Source organism: Heptranchias perlo, chromosome 16 (assembly GCF_035084215.1).
Source record: "Heptranchias perlo isolate sHepPer1 chromosome 16, sHepPer1.hap1, whole genome shotgun sequence".
In the NCBI taxonomy this organism is placed as follows: Eukaryota; Metazoa; Chordata; class Chondrichthyes; order Hexanchiformes; family Hexanchidae; genus Heptranchias; species Heptranchias perlo.
The window spans coordinates 15,372,099-15,387,400 of NC_090340.1; the positions used below are offsets into that span (position 1 = coordinate 15,372,099).

A 15,302-nucleotide genomic window follows, 5' to 3' on the forward strand; every position below is an offset into this window, starting at 1 on the left:
ATGCGCCACCTCCCTTTGTCCTACCATTGCTGGTCATTCTTTCGGCCGTCTAAGCCCCATGTTCCACTATTTCCTCCCTAAAATCGTCTCATTTAAGAGACTCCTTAAAATCCATCTCTTTTACCAAGCTTTCGGCCGAAACTGGTAGTGTCTCTTTAGTTCGACGTCCATTTTTTTCCTTCCACTTTTGCGTAGCCCCTTGGGGTGTTTTCTTCTATCATGAAGGAGCTTTAAAAATACAGATTCTTGGGGGTTTCTGATTTTGATTGGCATCATTCGCTACTCTGTATGCTTGAGCAAATCCATCAGGTAAACTTAAGGGAGAGTGATTATTTGAATCAATCAGAAAAGTGTTAGGTAATAATTTTGGGAGTAATGCACTTACCTACATTTTTAAAATGCAGTGTCCATGGACACGAGCAATATGAGAATATTTAGGATGCCCTTCAAATAACGGTGAAGCCTCCGTTGCACTTGACGCTCGTTTGAGGACAATATTATCGTTCACTATTAATATATTTTGGTCATTGAGCTCTTGACCTGGACGCTCATTAGGCGCACGGTTCTTGTTTATCTAACTAACTTATCCGCTATCAAACCAACTTGCGCAGTTTAATCATTGCCGCCATTATTTTGCTCCAAACATTTTTGGCAGGATGCGCTGTTAACTGGAAATTGCATTTGCAAACATGCCCTGATCTCGGCAGCTGTCTGATGGGATCATCAAATCTCTATTTCCGAACTGTTAAATAAGGTGATTATAATGTAAAAATGGACCCTCGGTCTTTCTCATAAACTATTGCCACTTTATTTAAGAACTGATTAGAAATGATCTATAAAATTTCCCAGTCTGTACATATTTGACATTTTTACAATATTGTGTGACGAGTGCAACCTAAATGAGGTGTAATTATCGCACGAGATTCACCACAAGGAGCTTGCACATTCGACATCTTAATCTGGGGCAATCCAATACGGTGCAGCAGCTGTTCGAAAATATATTTGCTGTTGGTAAATTCTCCATTTGAAATTCGGATATTATGTTTTCCTAATCCTGCGTTAACCGTGACAAAGGTGATTGCAGTGGCTGCTTCGGAGCAAAACGGTCAGCAAATCTCACTTTACAAACGAAACCTATTTTCTGAATCTGCAGACACAGGATGTCAAACGTCATTGCGAGGCATTTCAGCTTAAGTAAGTAATCAGTAGTGGAAACAGTCAGTGATCAGTTTAATCTTTTGCTCGGAATGTTGTGGAGTGTGATATTTCTGTTCCTGTCTCTCCGGGGAATTAGATTCACAGGTACCTGTTATTCTCTATCCCAGCTGTCTCAATAAAAACACATCTGAAGGAGTTACCACTTGAATTGAATGAGATTTATTTCGTCCATCTATATTCTTTTTCCTCTAACTTATTTCCATGTACAAATATTTTCCAAAGTGTCTGGTTCCACATAGAATATAAATAACCAAATGTTTCATATATTTTCGAACAGCTGCTGCACGTATTTCACAAACACCCGAAAAGATGATTGCATTAAGGGGGACAGACATCACCTTCTACTGTATAATCCCCCTCTCTCATGAAAACTCATGGGTAGAAGTGCGTTGGTGGAAACAGGGTGAGAACGAATATCTGCAAATAGGCGACGATAACAGAAAACGATTTGGTGTCAAAAATAAAGGAGCTGGTTTCTTTGAGCTGCGGAACGTGACTTTCCAGGATTCTGGAATCTATCACTGCACAGTGACCCGTCAGGGAAGAGTTAGTGAAAATGGAACGGGCTCAAATCTAATTGTGTGCGGTAAGTGACTGGGATGAGCGGGAACGTCCAAATGTATCAGATGTAACAAGAGGTCATTTTGTGATTGTTTTATTGTACATTTTTTGACAGTATGAAACATTTATTTTAATACATTTACAGTCAAACTCAATGTTACTCCGATGTCTCTGTACACAGCTGCCAAATACGCGGCATAAAATGGCGCTTCATTTGCTGAGTTTTGTGAAATTCCATCAATATTAACCAGATTAAGTAACATGTTACTGGATTCATCTCAAAATGTCGTTTCTACATCAGACTTCTGAGGAGGGAAGGTGCGGAACAAATTCCAAATATATTGATGACTGACTGAAAATACTTTATATTATTGCGCCATTTATACGGCTCTTACCTTATTTTAGAAGCTTTGTTTGTCCCTGTCACTGTCGGAGAGGTTTAACGGTCTCTCCTGAAATTAATGCTCACAAAATGACAGGCTGGTTCGATTGGCTGATTTCAAATCAGATGTAATTAACTCAACAAACGGCACCATGAACCAAAATATCGCCGCCTCTTTCGTCTCCAATAAATAAAATATTCCCCAGACACTGTGCGGCTGATGCTTTCTGAGATTGAATGGAATGTAATTTCCTTCAGCCATTCCCATGCTCGGGCAGTGTGAGCTCTCCGATAATCATTTGGTCCCTCCTTTTATTCTCGGAAATGTACAGATTTTTCGTTTCTCTCTTGGGGAGACAGTCAAACAGAGCCAGAGTTACTAACAAACAGGGAATGACTGAGAATGGCATTCATCTCTCATCTCTCATCTCTCAATATCTCCCAGTAACCTGATTTTCCCATTTCTCTGTTCGACAGTTGCCCCAACTCCACTGAAGATTGTCTCCAGGACACCCGAGAGCAAATCGTCTGCCTCTCTGACTCTTGTGTGTGAAACGGCTGAGTTTTACCCGGAGGATTTCACCCTCACTTGGTATAAAAATGGCGTCAAAACCACAACTGGGATAAATATCACTAAACGGCAAAACGCTGGGGGTCTGTATGAAGTTTCCAGTTCTTTGGAAGAGAAGCAGCTTAAGCGGAATGGATCTGTTTACATCTGTTTGGTAACTCATGTCAGCCTACCGACACCCGCCATTGTAACCTACACTGTAAGCAATTCCAACCCAGGTAAGAGGCCAACAGGCCAAGAACTGAGGTCAGCTACTGTTAAATACTGAAAAGGTATTTCATAGAGTTTGTTCATATTGATAATCGTAAGACAATTTGAATAAAATTCCCGGGAAAGGAAACAGAAAATTCCTGTTTCAATATAATATATTATTGACCTGAACCTGTTGTAAAACCGGAAGTAATATTATCGCTCTCCACCCAGAAACTGCAAGTTAAACCTCGACTGCTTCCAAATTGTTAAAAAAAATGAGCAGGGATTTTATCTTTTCTATCCAATTATTTTATGTCTCTTGCTTATTACTAAACATTCTAATTTGTCCTCTTGTTAAAGTGTTTTTATTCTATCGCATTATATTCTTTCCTTACATGAGCTGCAGGACCAGGAGCTGCAGTTCGGTGTCTGCCATCGAGCCTCTTCTGGTGCGGCTCCTGATTCCGAGCGCTGTTGGGCGATTCATTGTGAATGGGTCAGAAATCGACCTTGTGGATAGGCCGTAATCTGACCCCTCCAGGATACAGAAGTTTGGAGCGGGATCCCATTTCATACCTTTCATTCAGGCCCTGCCCCAGATCTGTCTGTACTACAACCGGGTGCAAAGCATCGTTTTATTAACAACCATTTTTCTGTAATTAACAAATAATCGTGTGCTGGTTTCCTTTCCTATTCAGTGACAGTCTTATTTCGGTAAATACGCTGCAGATAATTGAATTGACGTTTAAACCAATTGATACAATCAGCCTTTTTTCTCAAACAATGGCGAGTCACATGTCGCTGACTGGCCCTGATTTCATCAAACAAGCGCTTAAGAGCAGAAGAAAAGTCAATTCGAAGAGCAAGCCATTCGGTCCATCGAAACTTATTCTTCTAGAATTCCAACTTTCCCAAACCAATCTTCAGAACACCCTAAACTGGTTCCCTCCGTCGCAGATTATTCCGGTCATGTGTCACCCTTTTTGACAAGAAGCTCCTTTTGATATCAGTTCTAAAAAGATAAATTAAGATTATTTTCAAATTCCGACGTACTCGTGCTATAATGCGGAGTTACTGTAAATATGAACAGTAGTTCAACCAACCAAAGTTATCCCGACGTCTCCATTTAGGTAACGTCCGCCACAAATTAGAACTCTATGTTGCTTTTCATCTTGCAGATCGTGACGGTAAATATCGTTACCTTTGGGGTGTTGGATGTGCGGTGGGTGAATTGGCGTTTCTCGTGCTCATAATCATCATTGGGACAAGATGCAATTTGACGAATAAACGTAAGTGTTACCTTAATCGTCTTATTTTCAGAAAAATATTCAGAGGGATAGTTAGAGCGTCATGGGCGGCACAGCAGGAGAATAGTGCGATTGTTATTTAAAGGTGAAGGTGATATTATCTGATGCCAAAGGAATAGAGACCACCGCTTGCTGCAAATGGCACCGAATTCAGCATCGTACAATGCAAGAATCCTCACAGAATCATATTATAAAGAATCTGATTATCTGGATTTTAATAAGGGAAATTTCCACTTTGTGGCAGATAAGTGAAATCTGATCGATTGTTTGATCAATTTGCGGGTCCCTGACTATTTTGGGTAAAGTGGTGTCAGTGTCCAGTCGGTGTCGATGTGCACGACTGCTGATGGCTTCAGGGACTCGGATTTACAATACAATCCGGAAAATGTGATATCACTAAATAACTGCGACGAGGAAGACCATTCGGTCCATCCGAATTCATCCGCCCAGATGAAAATGTTCCCCCAATGTAGAATCCAGCTGTTTGTTAAAGGATCCTCGGACATTTGCCTCCTTTGCCGTATCTGGAAGTTTATTCCACATGTTGATCGTTGAGAAGGAGAAATTCCTGACATCATTCTTAAAATTATCATTTACTACTTTTTACCAGTGTCCCCTAGTACAGCCCCTACAGTTAAATATTTAGCACTATAAGGGTACAGTAGTGTAGTGCTTATGGTACTGAACTTTTAATCCTGAGGCCTGGATTTATAATCCAGAGAAGGTGATTGAAACAGCGCCATGGCATTTCCAGAACTTGAAACCAGTTTTAAAATTTGGAAATAAAAAGCTGGTTTCAGTGAAAAAGCAAGTGACCGTGAAGCTGCCGGATTGTCATAAAAAGCCAAGTAATTCGTTAATGTCCTTTGGGGACGGAAACCTGCCGTCCTTACTCGGTCTGGCCTATATGAGACTCCAGTCCCACACCAATGTGGTTAACTCTTAACTGTTCTCTGAAGTGGTCTAGTAAGCTAATCAGTTGTCTCTAACTCAAGACAACTAAAGATGGAGAATAAATGCTGCCCTTGTTGACCACACCACATCCTGAGAATGAATAAAGCAAAAATGTGGGTTAACTTTATGCGCTTAACATTCTTATATATTTCCATAAGATCACTGCTCAGACGCCGCCTTTCCAGGCTAAAAGATCAAGTTTATTCAGGGTTTCTTCATAACTCAGTTCCTTGACACTGGGAAACCAGCCTGGTGGCTCTTCTCTGCACTGGCGCTAGCGCTAACGCTTGTTCATCAGTGACCAAAACTGGTCGCAGTATTCAATGGTCCATGTGACCAGAGCACTGATGCCAGCTATTTATTTCCAAATTTTAAATACTGGTTTCAAGATCTCAAAATGCCATGGCGGTGTTTGAATCACATTCCCTGGATTATAAATCCAGGCCTCTGGATTAAAAGTTCAGTAACATAAGCACTACACTACCGTACCCTTATAGTGCTAGATATTTAACTGTGGGGACTGAACTTGGGGACACTGGTAAAAAGTAGTAAATGATAATTTTAAGAATGATGTCAGGGATTTCTTCTTCACAACGATCAACATGTGGAATAAACTTCCAGTTACAGCAAAGGAGACAAATGTCCTAGTAACCTTTAACAAACAGCTGGATTCTACTTCGGGGAACATTTTCATCTGGGCGGATGAATTAAATTCTATTGTTTTGCCTATGTAGTTCAACGTCGTATTGGTTTTGTCCACTGTTGCTCTGCTTGGATGGACATATGTTTAACGTCCAGTCTACTAAGACTCCGAAGTCTCTTTTAGTTCCATCCTTAGCTATTTCAATGCAATCCATGAAATACATGTATAGTTTAATATTCCTTCCCATCAGTCGTAATCTACTCTTCTCTGCATTGAATTTCATCTGCCATTGTTCTGCCCACCTATATATCTAAATTCATGTTAAGCTTAACATTGATTCTAAAAATACTTTTGAAAGCACAAACATGGAAACTGAATAAACATTTTAATCATTGAGTGTGATCAAATATCATTCATTCCCAGGTAAACAGGAAAGTGTAACAACATCGCACCACCATGAAGAGCTGGTAGGTTCATAACATTCATCCAGGAAGAGAGTTCGAATTTAAATAAATATTGTTATGGTGGAGATATTTATCATAAGCATTTGTCCCTCTTTGATGCGTCATTCAAATCGTGTTTTGAGAATTATTTGGCACTTGTTGCGATGTTTGTGTAACTGGTTAAACAAATATTTTTTTAAAGTAGATTTGGTAACTTTATTCAACATTACCTAGGTAATAATTACTGGTAAATCCATCTAATCGTTGCTTTTGGCACCTGACATTACACGTCCAAGATTCTGAAATTATCTCTTGAAATCATATCTGTAACACCATATGGTAGTGAAAATCAACAGGTTGAAATGTCAGTTACAGTTGACACATTATTTAACGGCCTTAATATTCGCACATTTTTAAATATATTAACTGTGATTTTATTCGTAGTCCCGATCATTCCGTGCAATATTTGATCAGCAGTCTGTAAACTGGCGAAGGCAATGAACTAGCCACATAACAAGACAATTTCCTTCTGGCCCATGCAGGGAGCACAGAATGAGATAGCGCCTTATGCTGCATTAGATTTGAGCAAAGCCAAGAAAAGCCCCGGACGTAAACGTGAAGAGGAGAGGGCAGCATACGCTCAGGTAGGACCGAGAAGCAGATAAGAGAAACATAGATCACCACCGTGGCACTAACATTCATGTAATAGTGGAGTATTTTGGATTGTGCTGACTTTAACCGTGTATTGTATCTAAAGCTATTTGTGAGTTATTCGGATGACTATTTTGAGCAGCATTCCACAAACTAAAAAAAGACCAATCAACAATACTTCCAAACATTGGCTTTTCAGGTAAAACAAGGGAGAGCCCGTGACAAGCTGACGTACGCGACTCTAGAATTGTCTGGCTCCGGGAAAGCGGGGAAATCTAAAAATAACCGGAAAAGCACAGAATATGCCGAGCTGCAAACAAAAAGACAAGGAGGAGTAACAGAGTTCGTCGACACAGAAGCAAGGACCAAATAGTGATGCACTCTTAGGCACATAAATCAGTTTACTGGTGTATATTAATTTATCCCGCAGCTATATCAACTCCATTGATATCAGTGGAAAAGAAAATCTGTCGGTTCCTATAAAAGGTCGGATATCCGATGCAGCAGTTTACCGCCTAAGCATTGTCAGTGTGAATTATCCCCATGTGAATGTATATCCGTGTTGTCCAATCACCATGCATCCGAGATGTAACACATTCCAGTTTCATGGTATATAATACACCTGTATATATAGTTTCATTATTTGGGGATTATTAGTCAGCAATTACTTGTAATAAAAAGCATTTTCAAGTTAAATCTGCATTATTTAATATACGACGCATCTATACTATTTCAATTATAATGATAGTCGAACTTTCATGCTGTGGTTACTTACATCATGTATATGTATTCAATAAAGATGGATCTTTTACGTTCTCCTTGTTAAAAATCAACCATAATATATAAGTGATACTTACTTCTGGGAAAAAAACGGCACACAACTGAGTTTTGACTTTACGCGCTGTGTCACTGTATTCCGGCTTCTGGACCAGCCGATGCTCCTGGAGCGGAGAGCAGGAAGTTTCAATCCATGGACTGGTCCATAAACTCTCTGAACTCAACTTCTGTATGACTGGTGACACAGTTGCCCGAACTCTGGGATGGCTATCGATTCCTTTCCGAAACGGTATTCCCAGACAATCCACAGTCACCTCGAAGGGAACAGCCTTGATTATCCTCATGACGTCCAATTTTCAGAAGGAGAGTGAGGTTTGGGAGAGTTCTGAAACGAGCAATATAAATTTTTCCGGGATTTATAATTTAACTTATGAGAAAACATATACTAAGCTAAATGTATTTTCGTTGTAGAGAAGCTTGAATAAACCACGATCTAAGCATTTAAAATATTGCAAGGCCTCGGCAATGGAAATATAAACAGGATAGTTGATTTAGATATTTAACATGCAATAGAGGTTCAACTTTAACAAGCCTCAATGAAGAAGGGAATAGAACTACATACACTCATTCCCTATAGAGTGGTTCCCTAGTCAGGAAAGAGATAACTCGTGGCTAAACTAAATTACAGGGTTAGAACATTGTGCAACTGTTACTGGAAGTACGGTAGCCCGGCTGTTCCAGTGATTAAGTCTTTGACTCCGAATTTAAAGACAATACAAGAGGAAGTGAATTAGTTGCCTCTTGCTTCGTGTAATGGTTGGGTGACTGTGTGCGTTATCAAGCAGGAGGATAGGACCAAAAGCAAGGGGTTTGGAATCCTCGAATGTTATAGCATAGAAACCGGACATTCGGCTCATAGATACTGCAACCTTGTTTTTCTCCACATGTACCACTTAGTTAATTCCACTCTCTTGTTCGATCTCCACAATGTTCAATATTCCTCTTTTTCATTCAGCTGCTTCCTATTGAAAAGGGGTTCTGCTTCAACAACGGAATACAGCAGTGAATTTCAAATTTTCATACTCTAACCATGGTCTATGTAAAAAGTATTTTATATTTCAATTTTAATTATTTGCGATTGTTAACTTTGCGCCCTCTTATCACCGTCCACGCGCCAGTGGTAATAATTTATCAGTATTACTTTATTACAGTCCTATACAACCTTGAAAACCTTTGTATGCTCACCCCTTAATCTTCTCAGCTCCATTCATGAAAGCCCTAGCTTCTCAAATTTCTCCTTAACTTTAACCCCACATCCTTGGTAACATAGTCGTTAATCTATGCTGCAAGCCGTCAATTGTTTTTTTATCCTTCTTGTAATGGTGTGTTCGTTCCTGTACAGAACACTCAATTACAGTCTAGCTAAAGTCAAATACAACATTAACTCTTTGTTTTTCTATTTTATGCCTCTACGGCATTTTGTAGCCTAATCTCCGTGCGGTGCCACCATTAATAACTTGCATGGTTGCACATCAAGATCACTACACCTCTGCACCATTTCAAATCCAACCATTTAAGGAGTGTTCTGTTTTTCCGTTTTATCTCCAAACATGAATTACTTCAAATTTCTCTGCCTTCTACATCTGCTACCTAACTGACCATCCAGCGATGTCTATCAATGCCCCCCTGTAGCATTTCAAAGTTCCATCCTAATTCTCCATTCTTCCCTTCTCATCAGATGACATCTTCAAATTTGGATGTTAATCCCTCAATTCCCACCAACCGATAATTTATGTGTATAATAAATAAAAGCTGAGCCAACTCAGGTGGCTATAAAACATCATTCATCAAATACTTCCATTCCAAGAAGCTGCATTTTATCCCTATACTTTGTTTGCTAGCTTCCAACCATCGCTCTATCCTTGTGGCTAGATTCGCCTTACTCCATGTGGTGAGGGTCTCTTTTGTGATACTTTATCAAATGCATTTCGAAAGTCCATGTGAATCACATCCACAACCTTTCCTTTGTCTTTTCCCTCTGTTATTTCTTCAACGAATTCCCTAAGGGAAGCCAAGCACGATCTGCTATTTAGAAATCGGTGCTGGCTGGCCTTGATGAGCTCTTGTTTCTACAAGTGCCTGGCAGTTTTATCTAGATTGACACAGGGCGCATTAAATGTAAGTAAATTTTCAACGACTAGGATTATGTTTCAAATTAATTTCACATTCGATTTTCTCATCTAATAACTGCATAATGTTTGAAGAATAGTGTTTGAAGATTTTTTTGCTAACTAGTTAAACAATTGTGACACATTCGTGAACAGTCAACGAGTGGGCGCTCAGCCAGCCCTGTGTTCTGAAAAAATGGAAACGATTAGCTGAAGATTTCGCCTTGTGTTTTTTGCTTTTCCAACAAATGTTGCGAAATATTGACACCGGCGCGTGGGTTTCTAAAGCTAAGTAAAGACACGGCTCATTTGCTCATCTCCGCTGTCGCAGTTCAAGTTTTAAATTTAGCTGTTAATTGCAACACTCTGAAAACTTATCGTGTGTTGCAACAATAGCAGTTATTACGCCTCGTGGTTCAGTGTAATTGCATCATTGGGCAATGCTCACATTTATTCATCTGTATACACGTTTCGGTACATTAAAACTGGCTAAACCACTGACACTTGGCTTAATTTAATGTACTGCAATACTGCAATATTGATCACACGGGCTTCCAACTTGTAAGTTGTGGACAGCTGTCTAAAATGTCAAAAGTATTCCGTTAATGTGAAGCATATTTTATTCAATCGCCTTTTAATTGTAACAATTTTAAGAGGAGTGCTACTACTTAAAATTTTCCCCTGTCATATTGTTTTACACATTAGGAATGTGTGTTGTAGGCGACCAAGGAGTGTATTGTGTATAGAACATCTTATGGGATATCTTGTCGTTCGACTTCATCCTCATCGTGAGCAGGACATGGGATAGAAGATAATTGTAATGTCACAGTAGGGGAAGTCTCATATAAAATCCGTGCTCCCAGACTGCCTTCAAGCAGCACTGTAACAGCACATAAATAGTGACCGAAGATAGCAGTCAGTGTATAGGTGTTTCCTTTGATAACACTAAAGGCTTAACCGACAGATTAGAAGAATGCGCTTCCCCTTTAAGAACACGCTGCCTTTGATTATGTTCAAAACGGTTGAAAAGTTAAGGAACATAAATAGAAACATGTATACAGACCAACACGCATGCACGTGTGATTACGTGCACGCACTCACACACACACACACCAAATTTATAGTTTCTGTGCATACTCAGTGAAAAAAAACACAACACTAGAGTATTAAAATGGGTATATAATAAAAATCAAATATCAATAAGAAAGGACAATCGTTATGGCAGACTCAAAGGGGGTAAAATTCAATTATTTCGTTATTTCTATCTTAACGCAGCACCAACTCGTTGTAATTTCTCACCCATCCTAATCAGAAATGTATTTATTTCACCGATTCTGTAGTCACGACGCTTGGTGCATTTTACAAGTTTGAGTCAGAACAAGCTGGGCTTTCGGTTATATGCTGTCCATGATTTCTAGACCTAAGAATCAGGACTCTGATTCCACACAAACGGCCGGCTACCCCGCTGCAGTTGATAACTTCGTCCCAGCTGATCGACGTGAACTGATTGTAGCGACTCCATGGAATATATTGTTGTCTATCGATAACACGTCATTTTTTTAGCACAGAGCTTGCTGAGGACAAGAGTTGGGTGGATCTGCTGAACGGATTGAATTGCAAACAGAGTGAGGACTTTAAAAATGGAAATTTGGTGAGTGTAGAAATTAACAAGAGGGGGTAGGAGGGCCTAAGTAATTTGTACCAAGGGGGAAAAGTAAATAAGCAAATTTATCAATAAATAATCAGTAACTAATTCGCAGCAAGTGTCTCCGACTGCTCGAACTCAAGCTTAGGGTTTCTGAGCATGAGGAGAGAATGGAGTCACTGTAAGTCATACGGGAGGGTGAGAATTTCCTGGATCGCATGGTCCAGGAGGTGGTCACTCCGCAACCACAGAGAGGAGGATAGTAAGTCGGTGGTCATTGGGTGGGGTAGGAAGAGTTAGGCAGTGCAGGAATTCTCCGGGACTGTTGCACTCTCAATCCAGCTTTCAGTACTGAATACCGGTGAGGGTGACAACACCTCGGGGGAGTGCGGTCTAGAGCACATCCACGTTACCGTGGGGCATATGACTGCACGGGATGGGGGGGGGGGGTGGCACAGCAAAGCGTAGAAATGCAGTCCTCACAGGGGATTCGATAGTCAGGGGGATAGACAGGCGTTTCAGCAACCACCGACGTGAGTCTTGCATGGTGTGTTGCCTCTCTGGTGCCAGGGCAAAGGACATCACTGAACAAGTGCAGAACATTTTGCGTGGAAAAGGGGCACAGCTAGAAGCCGTGGTCCATGTTGAATCTATGGCATAAGTAGGAAAAGTGTTTCAGGAGCAAGGGTGAAAATAAAAGAGCAGGACTCAAAGGTAGTAATCTCTGGATTACTCCCAGTATCACGTGCTAGTGACTATAGGAACAGTAGGATAAGACAGGATAACGCCTGGCTGGAGAAATGGTGAAAGAGTGAGGACTTCAGATTCCTTGGGCACTGGGACCAGTTCTGGGCACAAGGGACCTGTACAAGAGGTTAGACCTCAACAGCGTTGGGACCAATATCCTTGTGGAGAGGTTAACTAGTGCTGTGGGGGAGGGTGTAAACTAATTTGGCAGTAGGATGTGCACCAGAATGAAGTATTAGAGAGGAGAAACAATGTGTACCGAGGACTGGGAGAGACAAACAGCATTAGAATAAAGAGTAGTTTAGAAATAGGAGGGGTCAGACGGGGGTAAATGCGTGGTAATCTAAGGTGGGCCTGGAATGAATTTGTGTAAATGCACGGAGCGTAGCAAATAAAGTTGGTGAGCTTCAGGCACAAGTAGCTGCATGGGATTATGATATAGCAGCAATAACGGAAACTTAGCACAAACAAGGGGAGGAATGCGCACTTAATATTCCTGGCAACACGCTACTTAGCAAAGATAGGGAAAGAAAAAAATGAGGGGATGACAGTATTGATCAAAGATACTGCTCCAGCACTAGAAAGGGATGATGTACATGAAGGTTCAGAGACAGAATCTATTTGGTTCGAATTAAGGAACAATAGAAGAATTATTATGCTGCTGGATGTATACTACAGGCCACCAAAAAAATGGGAAGGAGATAGAGGAACACATTTGCAGGCAACTTGCAGAAAGATGCAAGATCTTTAGAGTAGTGATAATGGGGAACTTCAATTATCCTAATATAGACTGGTAAAATAGCACTGCAAAGGGCAAAGAGGGGGAGGAATTCTTGAAATGTGTACAAGAGAACTTCCTTCATCAGAATGTTTCCAGACCAACGAGGAAGAAAGCAGTGCCGGATGTGGTCTGGGGAATGAAGTGGGGCTAGTGGAGCATGTTCCAATGGGGCAGCACTTGGGAAACGGTGATCAAAGCATCATTGGGTTTAGAATAATTGTGGAAAAGGAAAAAGAAAGATCAAAGATGAAAATACTCAACTGGAGGAGAGCTAATTTCAGTGAGTTTAAAAAGGATCTGGCCCAGGTGGATTAGAATCAAAGATTGGCAGTTAAAACATTAAATGTGCAATGGGATACCTTCAAATCGGATATAGTTCGGGTACAGACTAGAAACATTTCCACGAGGGGGAAGGAAGGGCATCCAAAGCTAGAGCTCCCTGGATAATGAAAGATATATAGATTAAAATGAAACAGGAAAAGGAGGCTTATGATAAATGCGAGGTTCATAATTCAGTAAAGAACCAAGCTGAATACAAAAAGTACAGAGGAGAACTGAAAAGGAAATAAGAGGGGTAAAGGGCGTGTATGAGAATAGATTAGCAGCTGACATATAAGGGAACACAAAAGTCTTTTATAAATATATAAACAGTAAAATAATAGCCAAATGAAGAGTTTGGCCAATTAGTGACCAAAAAGGCGATGTTCTTGTGGAGGCAGAGGGCATGGCTGAGGTAGTAAATGAGCACTTTGCGTCTGTCTTCACTAAGGAAGAGGATGCTGCCAGTGTAAGTAAAGGAGGAGGTAGGAGAGAAGTTGGATAAAATAAAAATGGACAAAAAGTAAGCAGGTAAAAGGTTGGCAGCGTCCATCAGATAAGTCACCTGCTCCAGAGGGGATGCATCCTATGTTGCTGAGGGAAGTAAGGGTGGAAATTGTAACGGCTCTGGCCACAATCTTCCAATCATCCTTCGATATGGGTGTCGTGCCAAAGGACTGAAAGATTGGAAATGTTACGCCCCTGTTCGAAACAGGGGAGAAGAATAAACCCCGCAACTAGAGGCCAATCACCCTAACGTCAAAGGCGGGGAAACTTTTCGACACAAAAATCTGGGGCAGAATTAATTGGCACTTGGAAGAATTTGGTTAATAAATGAAAGCCAGCATGGATTTGTTAAAGGCAAATAGTGTTTGACTAACTTGATTGAGTTATTTGATGAAGTAATGGAGAAGGTTGATGTGGGTAGTGCAGCTGATGTTCTGTATATGAACTTTCAAAAGGTATTTGATAAAGTGCCACTTATTAGATTTGTTAGCACGATTGAAGCCCGTGGGATTAGAGGGGCAGTAGCTGCGAGGATACGCAATTGGCTAAGGGACTGAGAGCAGAGAGCAGTGCTGAGCGGTTGTTGTTCAAACTGGAGGGAAGTTTGCAGTGATGTCCCCCAGGTGTCGCTGTTGGGTCTATTGCTCTTTTTGAAAAACAGTAATGACCTGGACTTGTGTATGCAGGGCATAATTTCAAAGTTTGCAGATGAAACTAAACTTGGAAATGTAGTAAACGGTGAGGACGATAGTAAAAGACTCCAGGAGAACATAGGCAGACTGATGTAATGGGCAGACGCATGACAGATGAAATTCAACGCAGTGAAGTAGTTCATTTGGTAGGAAGAATGAGGAGAGGCAATATAAACCAAATGGTACAATTTTAAAGGGGGTTCAGCAACAGAGAGACCTGGGGGTGCACGTACACAAATCTTTGCAGGTGGCAGGACAAGTTGAGAAGGCTGTTAAAAAGGCATACGGGATCTTTGGCTTTCTAAATAGAGGCATAGAATATAAAAGCGAGAAACTAAACAATGGTTAGGCCCCAGCTGGAGCATTGCGACCAATTCTGGGCACCACAATTTAGTAAGGACGTCAAGGGCTTCGAAAGGATGCAGAGGAGACTTACTGGAATGGTACCAGCGATTAAAGACTTCAATTACTTGGACAGACGAGAGAAAGTGGGGTTATTCTCCTTGGAGCATGGAAGGTTACAAGGAGATTTGAAAGAGGTGTTAAAAATCATGAAGGGTTTTGATGGAGTAAATAAGGTGAAACTGCTTCCAGTGGCAAACGGGTCGATAACCAGAGGATACATATTAAAGATAATTCGCAAAAGTACCAGAGGCGACATGAAGGGAAACATATTTACGCAGCGAGTTGTTATGATCTGGAATGTACTGCCTGATAGGATGGTGGACGGAGATTCAATAATAAC

At 40.8% G+C, this 15,302-nt stretch overlaps 1 long non-coding RNA gene across 1 annotated transcript; it reads left to right on the forward strand.

The window, feature by feature from the left end:
• The first annotated feature begins 4,115 nt into the window (after positions 1-4,115).
• LOC137333260 (uncharacterized) lies at positions 4,116-7,458 on the forward strand. The gene is made up of 4 exons (XR_010965829.1): positions 4,116-4,213; positions 6,252-6,295; positions 6,814-6,915; positions 7,122-7,458. It is a non-coding gene; the product is annotated as an uncharacterized lncRNA (long non-coding RNA).
• Positions 7,459-15,302: the final 7,844 nt, after the last annotated feature.